At 43.9% G+C, this 23,780-nt stretch overlaps 1 protein-coding gene and 1 long non-coding RNA gene across 4 annotated transcripts in view; one reads left to right on the forward strand and one right to left on the reverse strand.

Moving 5' to 3' along the window:
- The window catches only part of IGF2BP3 (insulin like growth factor 2 mRNA binding protein 3), a 107,272-nt gene that overhangs the window by 32,806 nt on the left and 50,686 nt on the right, over nucleotides 1-23,780 (forward strand). The window lies entirely within an intron of this gene.
- Nucleotides 12,555-22,977, reverse strand: LOC119715812 (uncharacterized). Its single transcript, XR_005263218.2, has 3 exons — nucleotides 21,558-22,977; nucleotides 20,886-21,323; nucleotides 12,555-13,754 (listed from the first exon to the last, which is right to left on the reverse strand). It is a non-coding gene; the product is annotated as an uncharacterized lncRNA (long non-coding RNA).

Consider the following 23,780-nt stretch of genomic DNA (forward strand, 5'->3'; position numbering starts at 1 on the left):
TATCAAAGCTATTGACACAGCTTTTCTGTGTCTTTGGCATGTAAGTGTAGTCTCTCCTAATTAATTATTTGTGCTCTCTGCGATGTTGAATCTTGCTCACTTCAGTTTTATATGCGAGATGAGGAACCAGTAGCTCCTAGCAGCACTGGATCTTCTTCAGAAGTGCTGGTAGGGTGTTGGGAGTGCAGCCCCAAAATTCTGGGTGGAATTAGATGTTGGTATCTTTATGCACGTCCAAAACAAATACAGCTGTTGAGAGAGCTACGTGCTTTTATAAACAAAGATGCCCTTTAAGTTCGTAAAATTAACATGATTACGAAACTATTGTCCTGCTTTTGGAGAAGTTTCAAGTAATTTCAGGTACCTGCTTTGACAGAAGTTGTAAGTAGCAGGGATCATCTCTTAAGAATTGCCGGTTGTATAATTTGAGAGGAATTGAAGGACTCCCACAAATGACTTGTTCTTTAGGCAATAATAGAAGTGTTATGAGCTCTTGTTGATGGTAGACAAAGAAATAGAAAAATGTTCAAGTGTCCTCAATGATTATTTTTTTTAAATCCACTTAGAGTTTGTGCATAAAGAACATAAAAAGAGTAACACTGGGTTAGATGGGAAAAAAAAAGTAAATGTGTAATCCTGTATCCAATTTGTTTTGCCTTGGGAGGAGGACAGGAATAAAGGTAAGGATGTGGTGGTGATCCTTTACGTTCTTCTGGCTTTTGGTGTTTTGCAGCTCTGGGACTTACCAAGCCAGAAATAGTGCATTTGGGATTGCAAAATTAATCTAGAGCTCCTGTGAACATGCTCTTGAACTAATGCAAATATTCAGCATCCATGGTATACTGCAGTGAAGAGTTGCATAGTTTAAGGGCTTGTTGCAGGGAGAACCATCTCCTCTTCTTGCTTTGAGCTTCTGCTGGAAGTGTTGCTGTATTGGAAGGAAGAGTGCATAGTAGTAGATGAATGACTTTTTCTCCCTCTGTACTTATTTTTTTAAGGACCTTTATTTCTCAACCATCTCTTTTCCAGGCTGTGAAGAGTGGTAGCCTGTGTAGTTGTCTTAGTGTTGAAGCTGGTCCCTATCTTTTGGTTATCATCATCCCATCATTGGAAATTCTATTTTGAGTTGAGGGACTGAATCCGCAACCAGTTTTGTCATTCATTTAAAGTTATTTTGCCTTATGAAGGTATAAGCTTTCAGAGACTACTGTGTATGCCTTGGGTTTTGCTCCTTAAACAGGGAAATAAAAAAACCCTGCAGTGGAGCTGGTGGAAAGCTAATCAGTGGAATGGGGATTGCTGCTTTTGTCTCAAGAGATCAACAGGCTTAATTTTCTTTTTTATGACAGTCATGGGAAAAATCTACATTATCAGTAGTGCAGATCCTCTGCTGGGCTTGCTGCTGGTTGCCAGGAAATGTTACATTCTAATCATATGTGTACCACATGTTGACCTAACTTTATGCAACTTGCTCTTGTGTAGAGGGAGGGAAACAAAATGTGCTTATTTCCAAGGGGCCGGCCCATTTCAGCCCTCTGCATTGCGTAGGGAATGGTAGCAAGCACATCGCTCCTCACGCATGCACCTAGGGGCATAGGGTTTTCTTTTCTTGATTGGAGAGGTGGAAAGTGGCTCTTGGGCTATTTCTCTGGAGATCAAGTCTGCTGGCACTCCTGCAGAAGCTGTCTGGCTGCTGCCAGCTCTGCAAGCCTACTGCTTCATTGCCTCTGCGTCCCCTTTCTGCTCCCTCCTCAGTGACTTTTAGCTGTAGTCTCTAACTGGACATCCAAGACTGAGCCCCCATCTGTGTCTCTTACAGCTCCTACGGGCTTTCATCTAGTAGTACTAAAAGTCTTGGGTTATTCCTTGGTCATGTGCAGGGGAAAAAACAACACAAGCTCAGCTGCGGAGCCTCCTGCAGAAAGAGGGAGATGGGCATGATCGAGGCAAGCAATGAGGCTGCTGTACTAAGCAGGGGAAAATGCTGTGGGCTTATGGAAAGGTGAGAAATGCCGACACAATCTGCCCTGCAGCTGCATAATGCCATCTCGTACAGCAGCTGGTGATCGGGACAAGAGTCTGGATGCCCTCGTGGGCCTGGCACTTGCTGCTGGGTTGAGGATGTGAAGAACAGCTTGGAGGTTTTTAAGACCTAGCTGGATGTCAACTGAGGCAAAGCTTGCTGAGCAGGGGGAAGGGAGATCAAGTTGTGTTAATGTGTTTCTTTTTTTAAGTTTTCTTGTTATTTTGAAGCCTGAAGCTCCCTCTGATCCTGTGTCTCAAACTGGTAGCCAAGTGCATGTGGGCAGGGAAGGAAGGGAATGTAACTTGAAATAGCTCCCTTATTTTCAGCTGCTTTGGAAGTCGTGGCAATCAAAGAGGGGGTTGTGACTAAAAGCCATCAAAACCACTTCCAAGCACATGCGTTTTTGTGGAGCAAATGAGCAGAATTTTTAGAATATAATGCAAACAGGAAAACACTATGAAAACTATAGTTCGCCATTAACTTGAGGGGAAGGAAGGTATATTAAAACTATCCTTGTAAACAGCCTTCTTGTTCTAAAGTTCCCTTTTCTCCTAATAAGGGACTGAGCGCATGTGTAAGAAATGGATCCAAATCAACATTTCTTGGGACACCTTTTATTGGGTGTTGGGTTTTTCTTGGTTGCTTTTAGTTAATAGAATCAGGCTGTTATATGAATAGTAGATAGCTATTCATGCAACACTTTCGCTTATTCACTCGCACTGAACTCACAGTTACTCAGTGTGAGCAGCAACCAGGAGGCCAACCTCAACTACATACTCTGAAGTGGAGGCTTATAATGTGCCAGTGGCCTCTAGGTTGGTGTTCCCTAGTCCTTTGTTGCATTGGGTGTGTAGTAAGAGTATAGTGTGTGTGTGTATATATATATCTGTGATCTTAATCTGTCTGCATAGAGCAGTCACTGACCTTTTAGGATGTGGTCTTAGTTGTGCATCTGTTGTTGATGTTCACGTGTGCTAGTGTCTGTACAGATTCAGCAGGCTGTTGGAATGGGAGACAGTCACAACCTACCTTCTCAGCACATCGTTCTTCTCTTTGGCATGTTGTATTCTAGTCATTCTTCCCCTATCCAAATGTGTAGAAATCTATAGGAGGTGTTCATGTGAGCTTGCAAAGAAAGGATGCTTATTACATACTGACTACAAAATTTGTTGGGAGAGATTCTCGCATTTCGTCAGCTCAGGAGCTGAGACAAAAGCCTGGTGGTGCTGCTCAATGTTAGAGAAGTGTCCATGGCTTCCATTGCTTTTCAATGTGACTTAATTCTTGGTCTATGCTGATGTCAAGTGATGCCTTTGTGCTTTGAAGAAATGCATATTCTGGTGACTGTTGTGAAAATAATCTTAGTTTTTATGAAACAGATCTTTCAAAGTGGTGCCCTTACCTGACTAATGGAATATGTTACCCTGCTTCCATGTGGGGGTGTGGTTTTATTTACAAAATAGATGAGGGTACTAAAACAAAGCATTACGTAGAATATGACAACTGTGGTCTTACAGCTTCCCCTAGTTGTGAGGCACTGACATGCTTGCCCTTTGTGCTTTGGTGTTCAGTGTCAGCAGGCAATTCTCTTCTACATCACGGTGCGAAGCTGCTGTCTGTTGCAAAAGCCAAAGCAGGAACAGCCGATTTCCTTCTCACAGTAGGAATACCTGATTTTCTGAGATCAGATATAACCGAATTTGTGTACCTGCATGTCAGCAGTTCCCATTACCTTGACAAACCCAACCTGCCTAATGGCCACCCATCAGTTTGATTGTTCACTTTCCCATTGTCAAACCCGCACTAATTTCCCTGCCATTCAGACGATTAGAGCATTAATGCAGCTTCCCAGAGGTGAGCCAAGCATGTGGTCATTGAGTCTGTAACGTGCAGGGGATGTCGGAACTGCCGTCTCCAGTATCTCTGGGAGGCACTGCCCGTTGTGCATTGTTCCCCATCCTTCGACGTAGTATTTGCTTCAGAGTTTTATGGGATGTAAAAGAATTGCCCTGTTTTGCGTAGCTCCTTGTTGGATATCTGACTTCTGCTTGACAAAGAAGGTACAATGCTATTTTTTTATTTTTATTTTTTTGCATTTTTGTTGCAGCAAACATGAATAGATGATAATAGACATGAATGCCACTGGGTCAAACATATAAATGAACAGGCACAGAGCTGCTGACTTAAAGCAGAATGTGCCTTCTGCTAGAGAAGTGGGTGGTGCAGGTTGTGTGAAATGGTGGGAGAAGTAAAGCTAGACAGCTTTCTGTGCAGATGTGGTCATAAAATAAATTGTTTGGGCAGCGAGTGACTTGTAGACCAGACACCGTCACTGTTGGAGTGACAAATCTTGTAGCTGCAGTGCCATCTGACGCTTTTGCTCTTTGAATTTCCCATTTTGGTGGCAGTAAATGCAACCAGAAGTGATCAACAGCTGCTGCACCATCACTAGAATTACTTTCTAGTGTGTATGTGGTAGAAAATGTTATCTCCAGCCTTCTCATAGCTAACCAAATTCAGGTGGCTGGGTGTGGGACAGAGGGAACTTCCTTTTTTGCAAGTAATATTAAAACTTGCCTGAGTTGCAGTGGGAATTTTTCAATCACTAATGATGCAGCCAGTGCATAAAACGTAGGAGTGGGCACCCCGACTCTTCTGCCAGAGAACTGTGTGCGTGCATGGGGAAAACCCTTCTGAAACAAACAAAAACCCAACCAACCCCAAAACCTACCAACTCTGTCACACGTTGGCGTTGTTTGCTGTTCCCTCTGGTCAAAAATGTATGTTAGCTGCACAAGGGATGTTTGTGGAAGTGCAGAAAAGGAAATATTTCTGACTTAGAAAATCTGTTTAATTTAATTGGAGCAGATAAAGGTACCAAGTTACTTCATCAGGATTTTCTTCTCATTCAGGCGGTAGTAACTTCATAATCAAGTGAAGGATAATTTTAATAATGGGTTTCAGGACAGTGATACCATCAAATTTAAATTGTGTCTAACAAGTTAATTATAGATACTATATTAGTTCTGCTTTTTGTTTTTGACATCTTAAGGTTGGCAAAAGAAAACCGTAGACTATAAAAAGATTGAAAATTCAAGTCTCCAGATGATGAGTTCCAACATCTCATGCACGTTTATTTAATTTTTTTCTAAAAAAAGCTTTTAAATAGGCATTCCCAGGCTGTTAGTTTGCCAGCTGAGCAGTTCAGGGGGATTTCTATAAATCAGCAAAAGAAACCTTTATCATGAGACAAATTCTGAATTTTGTCTAAAGAATAATACTAAAAAAAGGCAAACCAAAACCCACCCGTGTTTGTCTTTAAGCCTACTAATATGTTTCCATAATGTTACCTGAAACGATTGTTTGTCCATGAATTATTCCCTCATCCCAAGCCCCTGCCCTGTTCCTTGTGAAGTATTTGCTATTTACCAGTTCAGTTTCTCTTTGAGATGAACAAAGTAAGAGCCAAATAACAAACCTGCACTAGCTTACCTACCTGTTCTCTGACCTTTCCGATGTTGATGCTAGCAGAAAAGCAAGTGCAGGTGTCACACGCGGTCCTGTTGTGTGCCTAAGTTTGTTTTCCAGCAGGCAATTTGACCTATGGCTTCTAGGCTTTCAAATTTCCACTGGAACTGCTGGGTGAGATGTCATACTTGAAGGCTTACTGCCCCAAAATAAAACTCTTTCCAGCCTGTGAGCCAAGGTCCTGTCCTCCTTTGCACATAAGTATGCTTTTTAATTGCTGTTTTGCTTCCACTGCACCTTGTTGGTCGTGGAAACTACTTTCTTGTCCGTCTTCTACACACTGCGGTGTTGTGGCAGCATCCTTATGCTGAATCCCCTGGATGTTAGGGAGCACCCTGAGGTTTGTAGCAGATGGCGTGCTCCTGGGGCTCTTGCTGCTATCAGTGGTTGTGGCAGGACTAGGGTCAGAGGGCATCTCTTATCCTTGCCTTCATCGCCAGGGACCAGTGGTCATCTCATGGGAGAAGACTGCTTGTTAGCTTGAAGGAAAGAGCTTTGGATTTGTGCGTGGATTTCTTGGCATCAGGATATTGCAAGAACTAGGTGGTCTCCAAATCTGATGGCAGACAGCTGGAGGACACAGACACAGCTACTGTACCAACAGAGCTTGGAAACAGGTGCCTGGAGTAGAGGGGGAAATCTTAAACCTACTATTTGTTGGGGAATTTGTATGGGGAATTAGTAGCCCTGACTATACAGTTGGGAGTCCTTATTCCACAAAAATAAGTTTTCCATTTTCAGATGGCTTTGGTCTCTTCTCTCTTGTTCTATTAAGAACGTAACTTGAAATGGTTTTAAAAACACCATAGTTGTTGGTGCTGGTGGATTTTTTTTTTTACGTCTACAGTATTGCAAATATTTCCTTAAGCTTTACTACTACTTCACTATTACTATTCACGGATGCTTTCAATGAATTCAGTATAAAATTCCTGCCTCTATTTCAGGTTAAGAAAAACAATCTGAGGTATTTTAATTGGGCTACATACAAAAAATATTTTCTGTATAACCAGAACTGTGAGGAAACTTTTATGTTGTGCTGATCAAAGGAGGCACACTCAATCCGAAGGCTTTCTATTCCATGCTAACCCACAATGGGAGTCTTTGCACACTGATAAATGTCAGCCTGTACATTAGCTGCATGTGAGATCCTTACAGGACAATTTACGGCTTTTTATCTACCAGAATTAATTCTTGGTATGTTGTGGCTCTTCTGTGAGGAAAGCTATGACCCATCCAACATCTAGCCTTCATCGACTGCTTGTGGTGCATTAAGAATGCAAAAAATGTACAAACTTGAAGAAATAAATAACAGAGGAGGGAAGCGATCATTAGTAAGCCTTACATCTGCTAGCTCCCTGCCCAGTGCTATGGCTAGCAACTTTAGTGCCCTACGGGTTTAGAAAAATAACTTTCCCTCCAGAATGCAGTGGATACCATCACTACATGTGCTCCCTGCAGACCTGCTTGTGGATCACAGCCTTCTGCAAACTGTTTCTGGAATCAAATTCTGGTGGGATTCCTTGCAGTTCTGCAACTTTCCTCTCCGTACGGAAAAAGCAGGAGCAACATCATCCTTGTTGAGGCTGTTCAGGGTCTGGGTTACCTTGCTGTGCTCGTAAAGCTGCTTCTCTCCCAGCACTGAATAGGGTAGTGCTTAACTACCCCTCAGCTGGTTGTAACGAAATCTTAATGATCATTGTGATGCATGATGCTTGTGCTCCAAGGTATGGGGATCTCTTCTGATCTGCTTGAAAAGTGGTGACTTGTGCTAAGCGTATTTGCTTTTCCCTGTTATTTTTGCAAGCACTTTAATTCATCTTGTGGCTGCCTCTCGCACGCTTTTGTGGCTTTGGCGTATCTGACAGCATATCTTGCTGGAGTGTTGCTTTTCATTTCCTTCGGAGGGTGATCCAGATGTAGCAGTGCTCTCTAAGGGAATCTTGCTTCAATCCGACTGCAGCCACTGGGAGGTCCTCAAGTGTGGTCTTCACTCTGCTCTGCTGCCCCAAGCTGTTGTCTCCTGTGTTATGTGTATCTTAGGCAGTCTGCCCCATCACAGCTCCTCAGGAAGGAGGGAAGAGAATTTTAGCATGAGAATTTTAATTTCATACATGAATTTTAAATTTGTTCTTAATGGTTAGTTCATCAAAATGATGACTGAATACTGCGAAGACCTGCTCCATCACCAAAATACCTGACCCACAGAGCTGGCGCTCTGGAGGCTGCAGATGCTGCTGTGCGCTTGCACTGAGGTGGTATGATCCACATTAAGATCCATGTTAATTTTCTCTTAGGATTATTAAAAAAAATGTTTGATCAGGGTCTTTGTTTGTTAACGTGCACCCTGTAAAAATGGCAGTGAGATATTTTGGTGACTTGAGGGGAATTTGATTATGTGTGTGGGTGCAAGGCTCTCCATAAGGCAAGGTGTTTGCCATTGTGGGTTCTACGTTTGGTTCAGGTGAGGATCTCACTCTTTATTCCTGCAGCGCACTGCTCATCCAGAGATCCGTAGCAGTGTCCCCTGTTGCCCCTGAGGAGCTCACCTTGTGTTTTGCAGCTCTTCACACTGGAGGATGCCCCCCCTTCCTCGTGGCACTGCCTGGGACGCTCTGTTACCGGCATCACCCCCGCTGTTCTGGGGGAGCTCCAGGCAGTCAGCAGGGCTGGCTGGGGTGTAGCCGTGTGGTTTCCATCCCGCAGGAGCCCTGCGGGTGAAGACGGAGGCGTGCAACCCACGGCGAGGCGGGGAGGAGGCTCTGGGGCTTCGAGCGAGGCCGGGAGCCGTTCCTCGAGTGCGGACGCCGCGTTCTGTGCGATCTGGGTTGGGCTCCTGCCCACTTGGCCACGCTCCTCCCTCCCTCCGCCGCGGCCCAAAATAAACACTGCAGAAATTGTGCGTCCCTCAAACAAGCAATCAGGGAAAATTGCTGGGCTTCCACGAAGATTAAGAATAGTCCAAGCGGGCAGGAGGCTGGCTGCGCCTGGACTTGGTTCTAATGAAGTCTCTGCTGCCCCATGAAGGCGTGGAAGGAATAAGAAATGACACAACCTACAAAAACTTTACCACTAATTGCTTTTTATGTTCTGCTGCTCTGCCACGTTCGCTTGGTCGCTGGCCATTTACGTTGGTAGAAAGCCCCTCTGGTAGAGAAAAAAACCTTCTGTGGGCAAAGTAGAAGGCAGTAAGCTTTTGCTGCGAGGTGGAAAACAAAACCAGCCCTCTATGATAAATGCACTTCAGTGTTTTAATTAGTGAGCAAGTTGAAAAATCAAAACTAAATCGGTGGATTTCTGTGTGGCGCTAATTAGGTTAAGGGGGAAAATAGTTTGTATTGGAAACGTGTGGAGTTCCTTTTTATGAAGGCTAGTTTACTGTGTGAATAATCCCTTGTAAAAATAGCCAGTGATTTAAGAGATGACTCATTAATGGTTCAAAAGCAGTTGAGTAAAAAATGATACTTGGTGTGTATGAGCGCTATTTTAGGTCTCTTTTTGAAAGTAGTTTTGGGAGTTGCGTTCAGTGGAGTCCTTATAACCATCCTCTACAGCTTAGCTAGGACTGCCCACCTTGTGTTTGCTTTGCTGCTACCTCAAAGGTAGACAGGAATGCTGATATCAGGACCGCGATGCTCTTACAGGAAGCACAGGCAGGCGTGCAGCTTAAGGCAGTGCTAGAATGAAGCGTGTCTTAAGGTTCTGGTACCTCTTTTGTTATTCCTTACAATATTACACCATGTAATTCTGACTTCAGTGCAGTAAGATGACCAGTTGGCTTCTAGCTGATCTCATCTCAGTGAGAGAAGCTGTTGGCTTGGCTGATTTAATGCCTGTAGTTTTCCTTTTCCTTCCCTTTGTTTCAGCATTCCTTGGCTGACCAGCTGTATGCAGGAAAAATTTTATTGAATGCTGGTAGTAACTTTAACAAAAATATAAGATTCATTCAGGTGTCACGAAGAGAAAAAGCATGGAGTTAAAGCTCTGCATCTTCTGCCTTTGCTGTAATACCAGTTACTCAGTGTCAGGCTTCTCTTGTTGATTAGCTATATGAATCACTGCTTCATTTGCCATTTTACTGAGAGTATCGGACTTGCAAGCAGCACGTATTTCTCCTAAAATACATTTTTCATCTTGCATTGATATAGGAACTGAGTTCAGTTGAGTTTTTGTCAATGTCTTCAAATTTCAGGGATGTGTCACTACTTGCCCATTCCTCTCCAAAGGCTCATCTGTGCTTGGAGTTGTAGGAAAAGCAGTGGAGGTTGGCTTCTGCACTCAAGCATCGTTTCTCTTAGGAATATTGGTGTCTTTACCTCTTCCTATTAGCAAAATCTTAATTCTAGAGGTGGGTAAGCATTTAGGCTGGGCTTGAAGTAATGGGAATTCCAAATTCAGTGACTCATGGGTGGCTTTAAATCAGTGTGCTTTTCTCAGCCTTGCCTCTTCATGTGTATATAATCAGGTCTTGAGATTCACGCTGCTTTTGCATTTTTTAAAAAAGGTGAAACTTGTGTCAGAACCTCTGCCCGAGTACTCACATGTGCAAAACTTTCAGAAGATTGCCAGTGAAGTGTTAGAGCATTAACTAAAGTTTTAGAATTAAATTCATTGTGTAACATCATGTAATATTTTACTGATGTTAGTTTATAAATACAGGGCCATGAATTATAAACAAGATAGATACTTGTTGGAAACTCCGTAACATTTGCCACACAGCTTTAGCAGATGCCATTGGAAAGCTAATGCATTTTAATTTTAAGGCAGGTGGTCCTTTGAAATAAATATTTGCTTTCTAGCTAAATTAATCCAGAATTAACAATTTGCTTTTTAAATTCATTTTGAGGCAAAGTAGGAAGGTTATCATCGAGGTTGTTACATTGATGCTTCCAACTTTATGCAACTTCTCACCGTTGTTTTTGTATTTTGCTGCTGCTTCTCCTCCCTGAATCCCAGCTGTTCTCCTGCGACCCCCTCCCAGCAGAGTGCGGCACCGACAGACTCGCTCCTCTGTGCCCTGCCCCTGTGCAAGCCCTGCTGGGGAGGGCGGGCTTTGCTGCTGGGAGGCTGGAGCTGAGGGTGAAGGTGGCCTGGGGTGGGGTGGTTTGTGCTTTGTGTGCCCTGGGGGAGGAAAAGATGAGGGTAACCAAAAGCAATGCGAGAGATAAAGGGTGTAGGTTGCCATACAGAAATGCGGTGAGGAGCTGCTTGGGCTTGGATGGCAGGTTACCTGTGCCCCTCACCTCTGGGCAGGGTTTTTCAGCAGTAACACATCCAAAAAGTTAACTGCAGCTCTGTGGATGCTCACAAAACAGCCACGCTGGACTTTGTTGAGGTGTAACCTATGATTTTTCCAGGTGACCTGAGTAATGGCACAGGAGAAGAGTTGCATCCAGATGTCTCGGGAGAGGAGCTATAGTACAAGGATTAAGCCTACATCCCATTTGTTTAAACAGGCACAGAAATATCTTGTAACTTGGAACTGTTTTTTATTTTATTCTGTTTTCTGTCATTCTTTTAGTAGCACGTTCTGTGTAATGCGTTCTCTACAAGTGAGTGTTGAAACTGAGATGTTGTTTGGCAAACATCTGTTCTTATGGAAAATTAGTGGGATTTATATTGCTCTGCAGCTTATTTATTAATGCAGCCAAAAGGAGATACAAATATCTCCACTTTTTTCCTTCCAGTTGTGCTTGTATGCTTGCTTTGCTGGCAACGGTAATTTCACACACACGTTCCTGTGCTGTCCTTATTTCCCATCCTAAGAAGAGCCCAGTACACAGGGGAGTTGCACCGGGCAAGGCCATACAAAGCTGATAAGCAGCGCTGTTTGGTAGCTCTCCAGAGCTGTGTCTGTCCACATCTCCTGCTGTCCTGGCTCTGCTTTCCAAACTGTTTGTGGTTGATAGTCTTTTTCCACGGTTTGTGTGTATGGCACTGGATGTACTCATTGCAGGTGCCTGCTATTTGGGTCTCAGCTGTCTTGTGACCATGCTGACCACACCACACTTCAATGAATCATTACCTACCAGAGGTCAAAACCAGTAAATGTCAATAGATTCATGGAAGTCAGCGTGGTTGGGAGGACATCGTACATGTGAGTGAACTGAACAGTGAAGCTTTTCATTCTGGCTTCAGTCCTCAGAATGGCTGAACAGCCTCTTTTATGAGGGCTCTGGGGGACATGTGACAGCTCCTCTTGATAACTGGTAACTTGGTCTCTGTTTTCAGAAAGAATCAAGTATACCATGGGCTGCTGCTGACACCGACCTGCTCTGGTGTTCCTGGTCCTTGCAAACACACTGAGGTTGCTGTAAGCCCTGCACTGAACTGTAAGGTTTCTTGGTGGAACAGGCACCCACGTAACAGACAACCACATCGCTGTGCTTCAGATGGCTTGGTGCTTTATAGCCTTTTGGTTCATCTACATATGGCACATCGTCTTTTGCCAAATTTCTAATTTGACCAGTGAGCACTTGGCTATCACACCTTGGTTCTTGGCCAAAGCATTTGTTTAAGTGCTTGTGGATAGCCTAAGGAGGGCTCATCTGGCACCACTGTGCCCGTGGGATGGAGGAAGAATACATTTATATCCAGTTTCTCACACTTTTGTAGTAGCCTTGTGCATTTCAAGATGTGACCTGGTGGGGTGCTAGCTAATCTCTTCTAGGCAGCCTCTTTCGTGAGAGCCTGGACCAAATGTTCTCTAGAGGTCCCTGCTAACCTGAGCTGTCTTGTCATCTTTTAATTAGTCCTTGTTGGCTCCTCCATTGCATAACTTACTAGCTAAACCATATTTAAAGGTAGTCTTAGTGTTGCTCATTTTAAAAAAAAAAAAGTGGCTTACAAGATTTCAGATTATATTTCAAATAAGGGAGAGTTGCTAATGAAAACGGAGGGAACTTTCCTGGGACTGTGACTAGCAGTGGCAGCAGGTGTACAGATACTACTTGAAAGTAGCAGGGTAAGCATGCATGTAGTGGTGAAACTTGTTTTGCTTGGTAACTGTTTTTTATTAATGAATGAGACCCACCAGATAACACATTACAGTATTAATTATAGTATTATGTACAGGTACGTTATGGTGTTAGGCACTGTGGGCTAGGTTTGGAGACACTGAACAGTCTTAGAAAGATCCAGGATGAGCCAAGAGGATCAGGCTTCTTGCCTCCTTTAAGCGACTCTGCAGACTTCATCCACACGCACAGATGAAATATTTGCTGGGCTGTTCTGAACAGCTGATGCTAGAGCTACTGAGCAGTTTGGAAAATTATCATAGGTGGAACCTAAAATAGAAAACAACTGGGAACACAAAGCTTTTTATAGTGATTCCTTTTTTTTTTTTTCTTGCAGACACCCTGTTGCTTACCCATAATACTCAATTTTCATGTGAAAGAATGTAATTGAGTCCATTTGCTTTCAGCCTGTGCTGCCCCAGCCCTCTTGTGCCGCTCTGGGACCGAGTGCCACGCGCCTGCTCCCGTCCCTTGTCACCCGAGCAGCGCTGGGGCTGCGTCAGGCTGGCACTGCTCCCAGGAGTCACCTGGAAGGGCCGAAGCGGCCCCATGTGATTATTCCCACACGGGACTCGGGCTCATCTGTCCCTACGTACGCATGTGCTCGTCTGCCTCGTTTTTCCTGTAAACTGCTGAAGCAGTGAAAGCGCTTTCTAGGCATGTGCCCTTGACACATGCTTCTAAAAATAGGGCTGCTTGACATCGCTACAGGCTCGCTGGCTTCCTATTTGTCTAAAAAGATGCTTCAATGCCTAAGCAATCATATGAATGGTCACGTTTTTTTCCTGAAAGTGAGCAGATACTCTGAAATACTCGGACCTCTTGGCTATTTTTATGCATTCAACGCCGGTACATGGAACTCCCGATTTATTTCTTTCCTGCATGACCAAAGCGAGGTGCATGGCATGTCTGTTCATAATGCTCAGTAACTTTTTATAATCTCAGTGGGAGAGAACAGAGCGGGTTTTCAGCCTTTTTGAAGCATCGGAGCTCTTCCTGGATGGTGTTGCTGTTTTTGTGAGCACTTTAAACGCTGCTACTCTGCTCGTGAAGTCACTGTTGTTGCCCTTCACACTGGTTATTGTCGCTATTACTGAGAGCACTTCAGATGTGGCCATGACGTGGTGGGCAGGCTGATCGGTTGTATTAGCCAAAACTGTCTGGCTTTGACTGTGCTTCCATCACACCTATAAAAAAAAAAAATTCCGAATGAGTTAAGCCAACGAAAGCATTTCACACCGCCTCTTTATTTTACCTAGTGCGATGTGCCCCATGTGACGGTTGCTCTCAGATACATTCCCCAAAACTTACACTTCTGCCCCATGCGGTTTGCGGTGACACCAAACAGTGTTCTGCATGATGGTGCAGGAAAAGAGCCCTCAGAGAAGAACTGAAGATTGAAGTACTAAGCTTGAGTTTGAGTCTGATTCTGTTGTGCTTCCAGAGATGGCAATACAGGGAGCTGGGTGTACGGGGCAGGAAGGGGATGAGGGTCCCTGTGAAATGAGTGGAGGTGGGCTGATCCTATGCGAGCACTCTGCGTTTACCCCTGCTGCCTCCCAGTCCTGGGAAACTTCTTTCCTCCATCTCAGTTCCTCCCTCAGGCTTCTCCTCTGTAGATGACACGATTGCAGGTCTTTTGGATGTTTCTTGGAGGTTTGAAGGCGTTGGAGGGCTCTTGCTGCTGTGCTGCAGGTGATTTCCCAGCAGTTTGTGTGTCTCTGAGTGGTGGCACGTGGCAGCATGCTGGGCTCCAGGGAAAGACCTGGAGGGACTGGCTGGGAAGGGGTGTTGCTCATGAGGGAAAAAGCCTTTCCAGGATCAGTGCTGGGAAAAGTCTTGTCTTTCCAAACTTACTTTGGCTTATTCCAAACCAATCACCCTTGCAAACAAATTAACTGCACTGTATTCGGCCTTACGTCAACTTTTAACTTTCCACAGGATTCTCAGACACCTTTATCCATTGAATTCTTGGGTGAATTTCACTTTAATCCTTGCAGAGATGAATGGTTAGAGCCTGCACTTCATCATTCTCGATTGCTTTAGAAGTACAACTGCAGGGTTTGCAAGCTGCGCTTAGTTTCCTTCCCAGCTTGAGCAGATATAAAGAGCAAGTTACACAGCATTAAAAGCCAGACTGGGATGTAAAGCAGCCCAAATTAATCTGTGCATTTCTAAATCATGAATAACTCCGAAAATCCTATTGTGTGAGAGAGACGTGCATCCCCGGCGTGGCATTTTGAGCTTGCCGCAGAAGCTGCGCGTGGCTGGGACAAAGAAAAGAGAAAGAAGGTGACTCGTGGTGCGTGGAAATCCCTGTTTCAGCCTGCCCACCACAGCCACCGCTCCCAGGACATCCCTGTGGGAAGCAGCAAGGTCCGATGCCATGCTGGGAGTGCAGCCTTCCCGCTGCACCCAGAGGTGCCAGGGCATGAGCTCGTGTTCGTGGCACCTCTCCCAGCTGTGCCCAGCTTAACTGCTGCCTCCTGACGCCAGCCCTGTGGTCTTCCTCGCTCTGCTGGGGAGGTTGTTGCTGTGAGCAGGCGTCTGCTTCATGTATGGGGCTTTGTGCTGGTGTTTTTAATGAGGGCAGAGTATCGCATGCTGCAACAGTGATGTCGCAGTCATCACACAGATGGCTGTACCCTCATGTGGTCTGCTCCATTCCCGGATTTACGGTCGCATGTTGGGTATCAGACTCAGAGCTGTGTGCGAGCAGCATCCCTGTAGCTGCCCGTCTATTTAAGTTACCCAGATGCAATTCTTGTTGGGTAGTCGAAACAAATACCATGTACTTGTGAGGGCTTTTTTTTTCTTTCTAGCCAAAACAGTTAGATTGGACTCACTTTTGAAGGCCTGGAATACTTGCTCCTTCTGCCAAAAAGGGCAGGGGTGCCGAGCTCTTTTGCTGACTTGTTCTGGATTAAGGAATTTAACTTGTGACATCCAAGTTGGAAAATTATGCCTTTTTTTGATCTGATAGTTTGGTGGTTTGTAACCACTGTTACAGCACAATTTATGCTTGCATGTGGTAGTCGAGAAGTATACACAATGGAGCATTTATTCAGTTTTTGTTGTTGTTGGCCAGTGTGAAGAGGTGATTGTATTTGAGATGAGAAAACATAATATTTCATCCTCTCCATGCACAATTTACTGGTTGGAATTTAGTAATTATGGTTCTAGTTGGGCTTGCAGTTGGGAACTCCAGAACTTGAACCATTTATCCTCTCCCTAATGGTTAGAAAATGAGCGTTTAATTGAATGGTTTGTAGTGACCAGTGTCTGCTCTTTCCTCGTGGTGTAACAAATGAAGTACAAACACAGCGAGCTTCCTGCCCAGTGTGCTCACAGCGCTGCCTGGGAGGTGATGGGCTCATAAATTGCAGTTGAAGCTTTTTGGAGCTTTAAAGCTGGAATTTCAGATTTTTCCTGTAAGTTTCATTTTTTTTTTTTAAAGCCAGTCAAACTCAAGCATATGGGGATATTGTAGTCCCTATTAGCGCATCTTGGTGCGTCTGCTACAAACCGAGGTTGTCTTCTGTTGCTTTTGTGGCATTTGCACGGGTGGCTTTGGTGTTTTGTGTTGTCACTTGCTGTTCTACTGCATTCCGCATGCTAAGCTTTTTACAGTTTATTTCTATTGCCATATTAATTGGCTTTAAAAATCAATGGCGAAACATAATGCAAAACCAAAAAACTTTATTTAAAAAAAAAAAAAACAAACAACACAGCCAAACCTTCATTATTCTTTACTATTTACAGCTGCAATAAGCTCTTGGTAGTATTCACCAGACCTAGAGCTTTTTTCACACTTTCCTCACACCACTGCATGCCTCCCTGATACTTCTTTTCAGATGCTTTTCAACTCCATTTATGAGCACAGTGGAGAAACAGATTTTTGTGAAGCTAAATGGAAGGAAAATGTAAAACTTCTTGGAGTGTTGCTTTCTTTCCTTACATGTTTTGTATCTTAACTGCAAGTGTGTTTACACAGCTGTCTGCATTCATGTAAGTCTGCTTCCCCAGTATGTGAACTGGGTAATAGATGGATGATAACGTTTTGTCTACATGCTCACATAGATTTATATTAACAAATCATATTTGCTTTATACTCCAGTTTGTCTCTTAATGCTGTATAACATGCACTTTATACTTGGCTCAAACTGGGAATGAAACTAAAGAGCTTACAAGTGCCTTAGTCCTGTTTCTAAAGCAATACAGAATGATGAAGTGCAGAGTCTGAACATTCACTTTCTGAAGTATCTTGGGTGATTTTAAAGTGAAATTTATTCAAGGATTTGACGGATACAGGCTTACTCTAAACCAGTTACTGATGCCTCAAATTATATTTGTAGAGACGACTTCTAGCAGATGATATTTTGCTGGTGCTGAGGGAAGTGGCTCTAGGTCATTCCCTTCTTTTTGCACTGCCACCTCCTCTGAGACAAACATCCTCTTCTCATCTAGTCCTGTCACCTCAGTCTCTTTAGCGGAGTCTTTCTCTGGAGACCTTGGTTTGATCTTTCTTCCATTGTAAGAAGCATGTGGACTACTTTTTTGGGTATCTTAGCAAGGGGGAGTAAAAACCCAACCAAATCAAGACCTCCAAGGACTTGGGGTCATTAAGTCTTTTGACTGTCCATTGTGAAGATGGACGTTTTCAAGCAGCACATGAAATGTCATAGTATCTGCTATAGACAAGTGAAGCAGTAAAGGGCCTTAATAAGGAAATCTGCAGTGATATGGGAAGGGTATTTCTGAGTCTGTCTGAAATTCATACATATGTAGATGTTTGTATTGCTACCTCTGAAGATATTCTTAGTTACTGAGTTGTAGCTGTGATTGTAGCTTCTGCTAGGTTAAATGACTTGTGGAGGTATCTTACAGCTCTGGTGGTGGTGTCTTATATAGATGTCTGCTTTTAGAATTTGGGACAAACACCAGAAATCAAAACCAATTTTAGTCAAGGCTCTGGTTCATCAGACCAACCCTGCTTCTAAAAATCATGGGACAAGTTCTAGACCTTGTCTTGCAACTGCAGTCTGACTGTGATATGAACACTGGTGGTTAGCTTGACTGGGCTTCGGAGGACACGAAAGCATAAAAAGCACCTGAATTTTAAATTGATGCTCTTTGCTGCAATGTTGAGTGTGTCCTTATTGACATTGTCCTCTTTAAAGTAAGAAGAAACCTGCTGCAGGCATCTCCTTACTTTTAGGTTAAGGGAACACCTGTGGATGGCTTCAAAGTACAGAGTTCATCTCTGTAGAAAGCATAAGATGAATGAAGTCTGGGTGCATGAGGATAGTTTACTTCTATTTTCAAATTAGTTGTTGGTGTTTCTATCTAGTATTTAGTCGCTGTGTAGAGAATGAGGGGACAAAGCAGTCTCTGACTTAAAACTGTTCTGAACTGCTAGGTTGTGTTGCGAAACGTTCGCTGGTTGACTTGCTATCAACTGCTGATGCAAGTTCTGGTCACGATTTTTCCACTCTGGCTGAGAAGTGTTTTCATTCTGGGTATCATTAAGAGGCCAGCTTGAGCTGTATTTATCAAGTAGTTTAAGCCTATGATAGGATGCTAAATCCGTAAAGTCTGATAGTACATATGGAATGTTGTTTGAGATGACACCTTTTAAGTGAGCCAATCATGTAAGTGAGATGAGCATATTATTCATCTGATGCTCTCACTAATTCTTTAAGAAGTGTGTGCTCTGCATGCATCCCACAGCCTATATTTTTACTTGTGATGCAACTTCCATGCTCATGCCAGATTGCTCTTCCATGCTGGAGTCCTGCTATCCTGCATGTGGGTGGGATATGAATGAATATGTATAATATGTTGTGTGTCCATGTACACAAATATATGTAACATAAAGGTATCTAAATATTAAAAAAAAAAAATAAATGCAGCAGTCAGCTGCATGTGTTCAAGTGCAAGCAGCTGTAATCCACATCTATAGCAGCTGTAGTGAACAATGCAGGATTGTGGAGAGAAATAGGAGGCAGGACCATCTTTGTGAATATATTTTTTTTAAATAATCCTGAGGCTGGACTTTCTGAGACTTATGTCTGTCAACCGGTTTGAATGTTTCTGTGAGAAGCATCCAGGAGAAGGTAGTAACGTGGTTAATGTGACAACTATATTTGTACTTGTGAAGTATTCCTGTTTGCATTCTCACACAGTGCAGCTCGAGGTGAGCATACTGCTATCTACATATTGTTCTTGTTAAAGCCTGCTTTAGCATTTCTCTTGTGATGAAAATCCAGCTGAAGACATCGGTACCTGTACCTTAACAAGAAGCAGATGAGAGGAAGTCATAGTACTCGTTTGGCTTTTTTTTTTTTTTAAATTAAGGACTGATAATATATGCAACATGCAGTTACGGATATAGTCAAAGTACAGATAAATCAGGCTGCCTTTTTCAAGAATTTGTATAGATCTCTGAATTGTTTTGTGGTTTCTTGTCTGGAGGTATTAAAATACCACAAGCACAAGCTTTTAATGGCAGCTTTGATGTAGCTAAAACAGTGAGGAATATAACTTCACACAAGTATCAGTGTTCAGAGACCCAAGTAGTATCCTGTGTTCTTGTAAATGTTTTGAGGAAAAGGGTTTTGTCTTAAGGTTTTAGGCAAAACTAGCAGAAGGAAGGAGATGGTGGTAGGGGAAAGAATAGCACTACAAGTAGTATTGAGGTGTGTTCAGGGGTGTGCTGGTTGTGGTGGAGCAGCCTGGCCCAAGAGTAGCCCAGAGGCTGGGCTTCTCCCCAGCTTGGAGGTAGGTTGTTGCCATTTTGGTTGTGTGTGTGTCCTGTTCTCCCCCCGATTCCTCTGCAAGGGGCAAGAAACAAACTGAAATAGAAATCTTTGTCTATGGGCACCCAGAAATTAATATAAAAGGACCCCTTGCTGGGTGTTTTACCTCAGAAAATTCCAGTTTGCTGCAATTGGATATCAAAACCTGCATATCCAAATGGCTGCACAAATAAAGGGACCAGGCTCAACTTAAAAGTTAATTTTAACTGTGACAATGCCTGCTGTGCACTTCAGGAGCTGCTCCGTGATGGCTACCACCAACTCAGGTAAAGAGGAGCTCTGTGTTGTATTTGGTGGGAGACAAAATAAGGAATGAAAGCGATAGGTTTCCCTGTCACCACTCGTGCTTTTGGAGCATTAACCCTGGGGGGATTCCTTTATCGAATTGGAAAGCATACGAGCCTTTATTTAGTACAAAAAGGACACACCCTGCACATGTTGTAGTGTGTACAGGCAAAGTGTCTGCCTTAACTGAGCTTTTGTTCTCAAACCTCACCAAGCCCGGGCTGGAACATGACAGAACTTTTCCCCCCATTTCTAGGAAAAGCTAATATAGTCGCCGGGGAAAGCAAAACAAACACACGTAGATGAAAAATATGCAGCCTAACCATCATCTGCTTCCTTGTGAAAGCTCGCCGTTTCAGATAACGTGACGTGCAGCAGTCCTCCCGCGTGCCAGTGGGGAGCAAGGCGGGGACCGCGGGGCCTGTGGCGGAGATGAGCCCGGGGTGTCTGTTTACAAACCAAACAGCGGCCTGGCACGGCCTGCCCTGGCAGCGGGGCTGCCTGCACGCTGAAATTAAAGAGGAGGCTGGAAAGGGAGGCATTCCTCCTGTTCTGGGCAGGTCTCATGGGTTCGGCAGCTGCTGGTGTGGTAGCCAGCACACAGCCGGCATGGCTACAGCACCATGTTGTGTGCTGGTGGGTAGGGCTTGACAGTAAGGGACCGGTAAAGGCTGTGCTCTGTAGAGAGGTTTTGAGAAGGCCGAACCTTACAAAAATAATTTCTCCAAGCTATATAATCTGAAAAGCAACTGAAGCGACTGCCCTTGATCTGCTGCCAGACCTCGTCGGGGTATTGCTTTCCCCAGGCTGCTGCAGCACACGCTGCCATGTTACCCCATCCCATACAAGGTTTCTCTGCCGTGGCCGAGCTAACTATTTATTACTATTTAAAAGTAATTTTACAGTTGCTATGTGGAAGAGCGGCCAAATGTTTCCATGTATTTTGGGGCAGTACAACGTGGGGTTTGAGCTCTGGCAAAGGGTGTTCAGGCTCCTGAGCTGGCTTCTGGGGCTGTCACCCCTGCTGCTGGGCAGAGGCAGCTGGCATGTGTTGTGATGTCCTGGGGGGAGCAGTATGGTAACCTTCTAGCCTAGCTTTCTCAAATCTATTTTCTTTCAAAGGCCTTTAATGTTGGTAAAAGGTCCCCAAAACACTATGGTTCTTTATAAAGCGTTTAAAAAAAAAAAGCCAAAAGCAGGGTGTCCTCAACTTACCTCCTCCTGACGTTAGGAGCAGCAAGTCTGCTGAAATGTGCTGCTGCTGGTGCTTCCAGGAGCTGGGCTGGCACAAACACTTATTCATGTTCAGCATCTCTATTTTCTTTAGAGCTACTGACAAATTCTGGCTGCTTATTGTGAAGTTTGTTTCTAGCTTCACAAGGGAAGAGGGTGTTTTGGGTTTTCTTGTTTGTTTTCTTGGCATTTTAAATATTTCTCATCTCCTCTGGGATGCTGTGCTGTTTGCATCTTGTGTCCATTATTCATAATTTAAGAACCTGTCTTCATGCACAACATGTGCAGCGGGCCCATCTTTATTCAGTCAGCTCTTGTCTGAAGAGCATCTTGGAGCATCTCTACAGAGTGTAGCTCTGTTACACTTTGTTAGAGGGTCTCGTCTGTCATGCTTCTGATTTTTTTCCTCCATTTGAGTACCTGGGTGATGAAAATCATGTCATCAGTGCCTTGTCTTATGTTTTTCAGCCTTAAAGCTTTTGTATGTGGCTGCTTCTGTATGCTGCACTGTTTCTGTTGCTCTGAAACTGAGGACTGTTGGGGAGGAGGGGAAAGGGTTTATAGCAATATGTGATGAGGAGAGAATGTGAATTAATTGCTGATGCTTCTGCTGCTGCTTGCCTCCATTTCTTCCATTCTCCCTATGTTACTTACCCCCAGAAGCTGCTCTTGCAGGTTCACTGGCCAGGTACTGGGCTGGGATCCCCGTCTCCATGTCCATTCTGCTTAGGTTGCAGTGCAGCTCGTCTCCAAATGCTGTTGGAGGGCTTCCTTGTATGTTGCCCCTCACACTTTGGAAGCACCTCTGGTACTTCCGCAGCAGGTGGTCCCTTTGCCAATATCCTCTCCTACCTGGAACAGACCCAGTTCTCAGTGAGATCCCTTCTGTGTGCTCCTAGCCCGAGAAGTCCTGGTAGCAGCTGGGCTGCTGTGACCTTGCAGCTGGGCTTCCTTCAGTGTTTGGGCTGCTTGTTTCTCACTTCCACTGCCAGGCAATAAAGCGATCCAGGCTTCAGTTGCAGCCCACGCGGGCTGAGGACAACCTTGAACTTGAACCAGAAGACCTTGTGAATGTTCCCATTTTTTTCTCTTAATACTTCCCCATTTGGTGGTTGCACGTTAGCTGTGCTTTGTAAGCTCTTTGAGGCAGGGGCTGCCTCTTGATTTTATGTGTAGCTGCTACTTAATGCAAGAGGTGTGCACTGCTGAGGGCTTGAAATCAATTTCTCCACTGCTCCAGCAGCCCTCTAGTACTACTTGCTGTGTTAAACTCTGAACATCATGTATTTCATTCTTATCCGGATGCCATGAACAGGGATTTCAGAGCTGTGGCTTCCTAAATATTCAGTAGGCGAATGACCAAGATTTCTTAGTTCCTCTTACACCGCCTCCTCTTTCTTCTCATGTCAATAGCAAAGCACTGAAGTGCTCTTTTCTGCCTCAAAATCTAGTTCCCCTTCTGCTGGGCTGAGGATTTCACTATGAATCAGTAAAAAATCAGAATGAAGTGTACATTCAAACAGGCATATACTGGGGATTTACACTCCCACTTCCTTATTTTAAACAGTGCTGGCTTCTTAAATGTCAGAAATTTAAATTGTAAGCATTTTAAGGAGGACGAGTTGTTTTGACAAGAGGAGGTAATTTATTCCATAGTAAATGTAAAACTGGTAAATGGCATGCAACTTCTTGGTGCCCTTCAGTATTGTTCACCTTTGCTCTTCATTTGTTGCTACTGTAAGACTCTTTTGATTTGTGTTCAAGGGAATATTGCTGTAGAGAGTTGGGGGACAGAGCTACTTTCCGCAGAGCAGCAGTGAAATAGGACCAGAGCCTTTTATCTGAATATTCAGAGTGCCCGTGTCAGAGCATAAGGAAAGTTGCACAGAAATTGGGTGCCCAGCTTTCTCGGAATGATGCTTGTTTAAAGCAAAGCGTGTTGGTCTCGCACCTTGTGCAACCAAGGTGCTTAGATGTTAGCATAAGAGTGACTTTTTGAAGTACAGCTCTAATGGCTTTTTTTACCTGGTAAAACCAGAAGTGTTGGGCAGAGCAGATTGAGTTCAATTGAACGCTTGGCTACAAAATGTAAGGCTGAGGCTTATGTCTAAACTTTTCCCCTGGGGCCACCGGAGCCAACAGGAGCAGAGAAGACCTTGTGCTTGATTCCTTTGGCTCTTCCTGTGTAGACCTGAGTAGCTGTAGTGATTTAATTATCTTCCAAGCAAGTGATCAATTCCCTTTAAATTAGAAAACAATTAAAAAAAACCCCAAAAAACAAAAAACACAGAACTATCTTGAACCCTTGTTGGATTATAGTTCCTCTTTCCTCTATGATTTCCAGTGCTTGTGAGGAATTCCAGTTTTCCAGTCTATGCAACCATTGAGTACTAATTAATGCAGAGCAGGCAGAGCGGTGTAAGCTTGCCTCCTTCACGTTTGCTATGGTCTAGTTTTCTAGAAAACATCCTAATTATATTAATAATGAAGCTGTGCAATAAATTTAGAGAGCTTTTTGGTGAGTGAATACACCCAGTGAGGCCCTGAATGGAAATAGCTCTTTGTAGGAGGCTCTGAATTCAAGATGGATGCAGAGATTGCTTCTGAAGCATGGCTAATGCAAGCCATGGGCAACTCACTCAGCTGTGGCTGTTCTCCTTGAGTTGTCCCAGTCATCTCGCTTGTCAATCAATTGCTCATTCGCAATTGACACTTAAAAGTAATTTATAGTCTGTAAGCTGTTAGCTAGCACTCAGTATTCAAACTGAATTGTTTTGTTTGGAGAGATATAGGTCAGATGGTATTAGTGTAGAGCATGTCTTGCAGTCTTAATCTCTAGGTTAGTTAATTGCATTCAAAAGTTGGTGGGTTTTTTGA

Source organism: Anas platyrhynchos, chromosome 2, assembly GCF_047663525.1.
Source record: "Anas platyrhynchos isolate ZD024472 breed Pekin duck chromosome 2, IASCAAS_PekinDuck_T2T, whole genome shotgun sequence".
Classification (NCBI taxonomy): domain Eukaryota; kingdom Metazoa; phylum Chordata; class Aves; order Anseriformes; family Anatidae; genus Anas; species Anas platyrhynchos.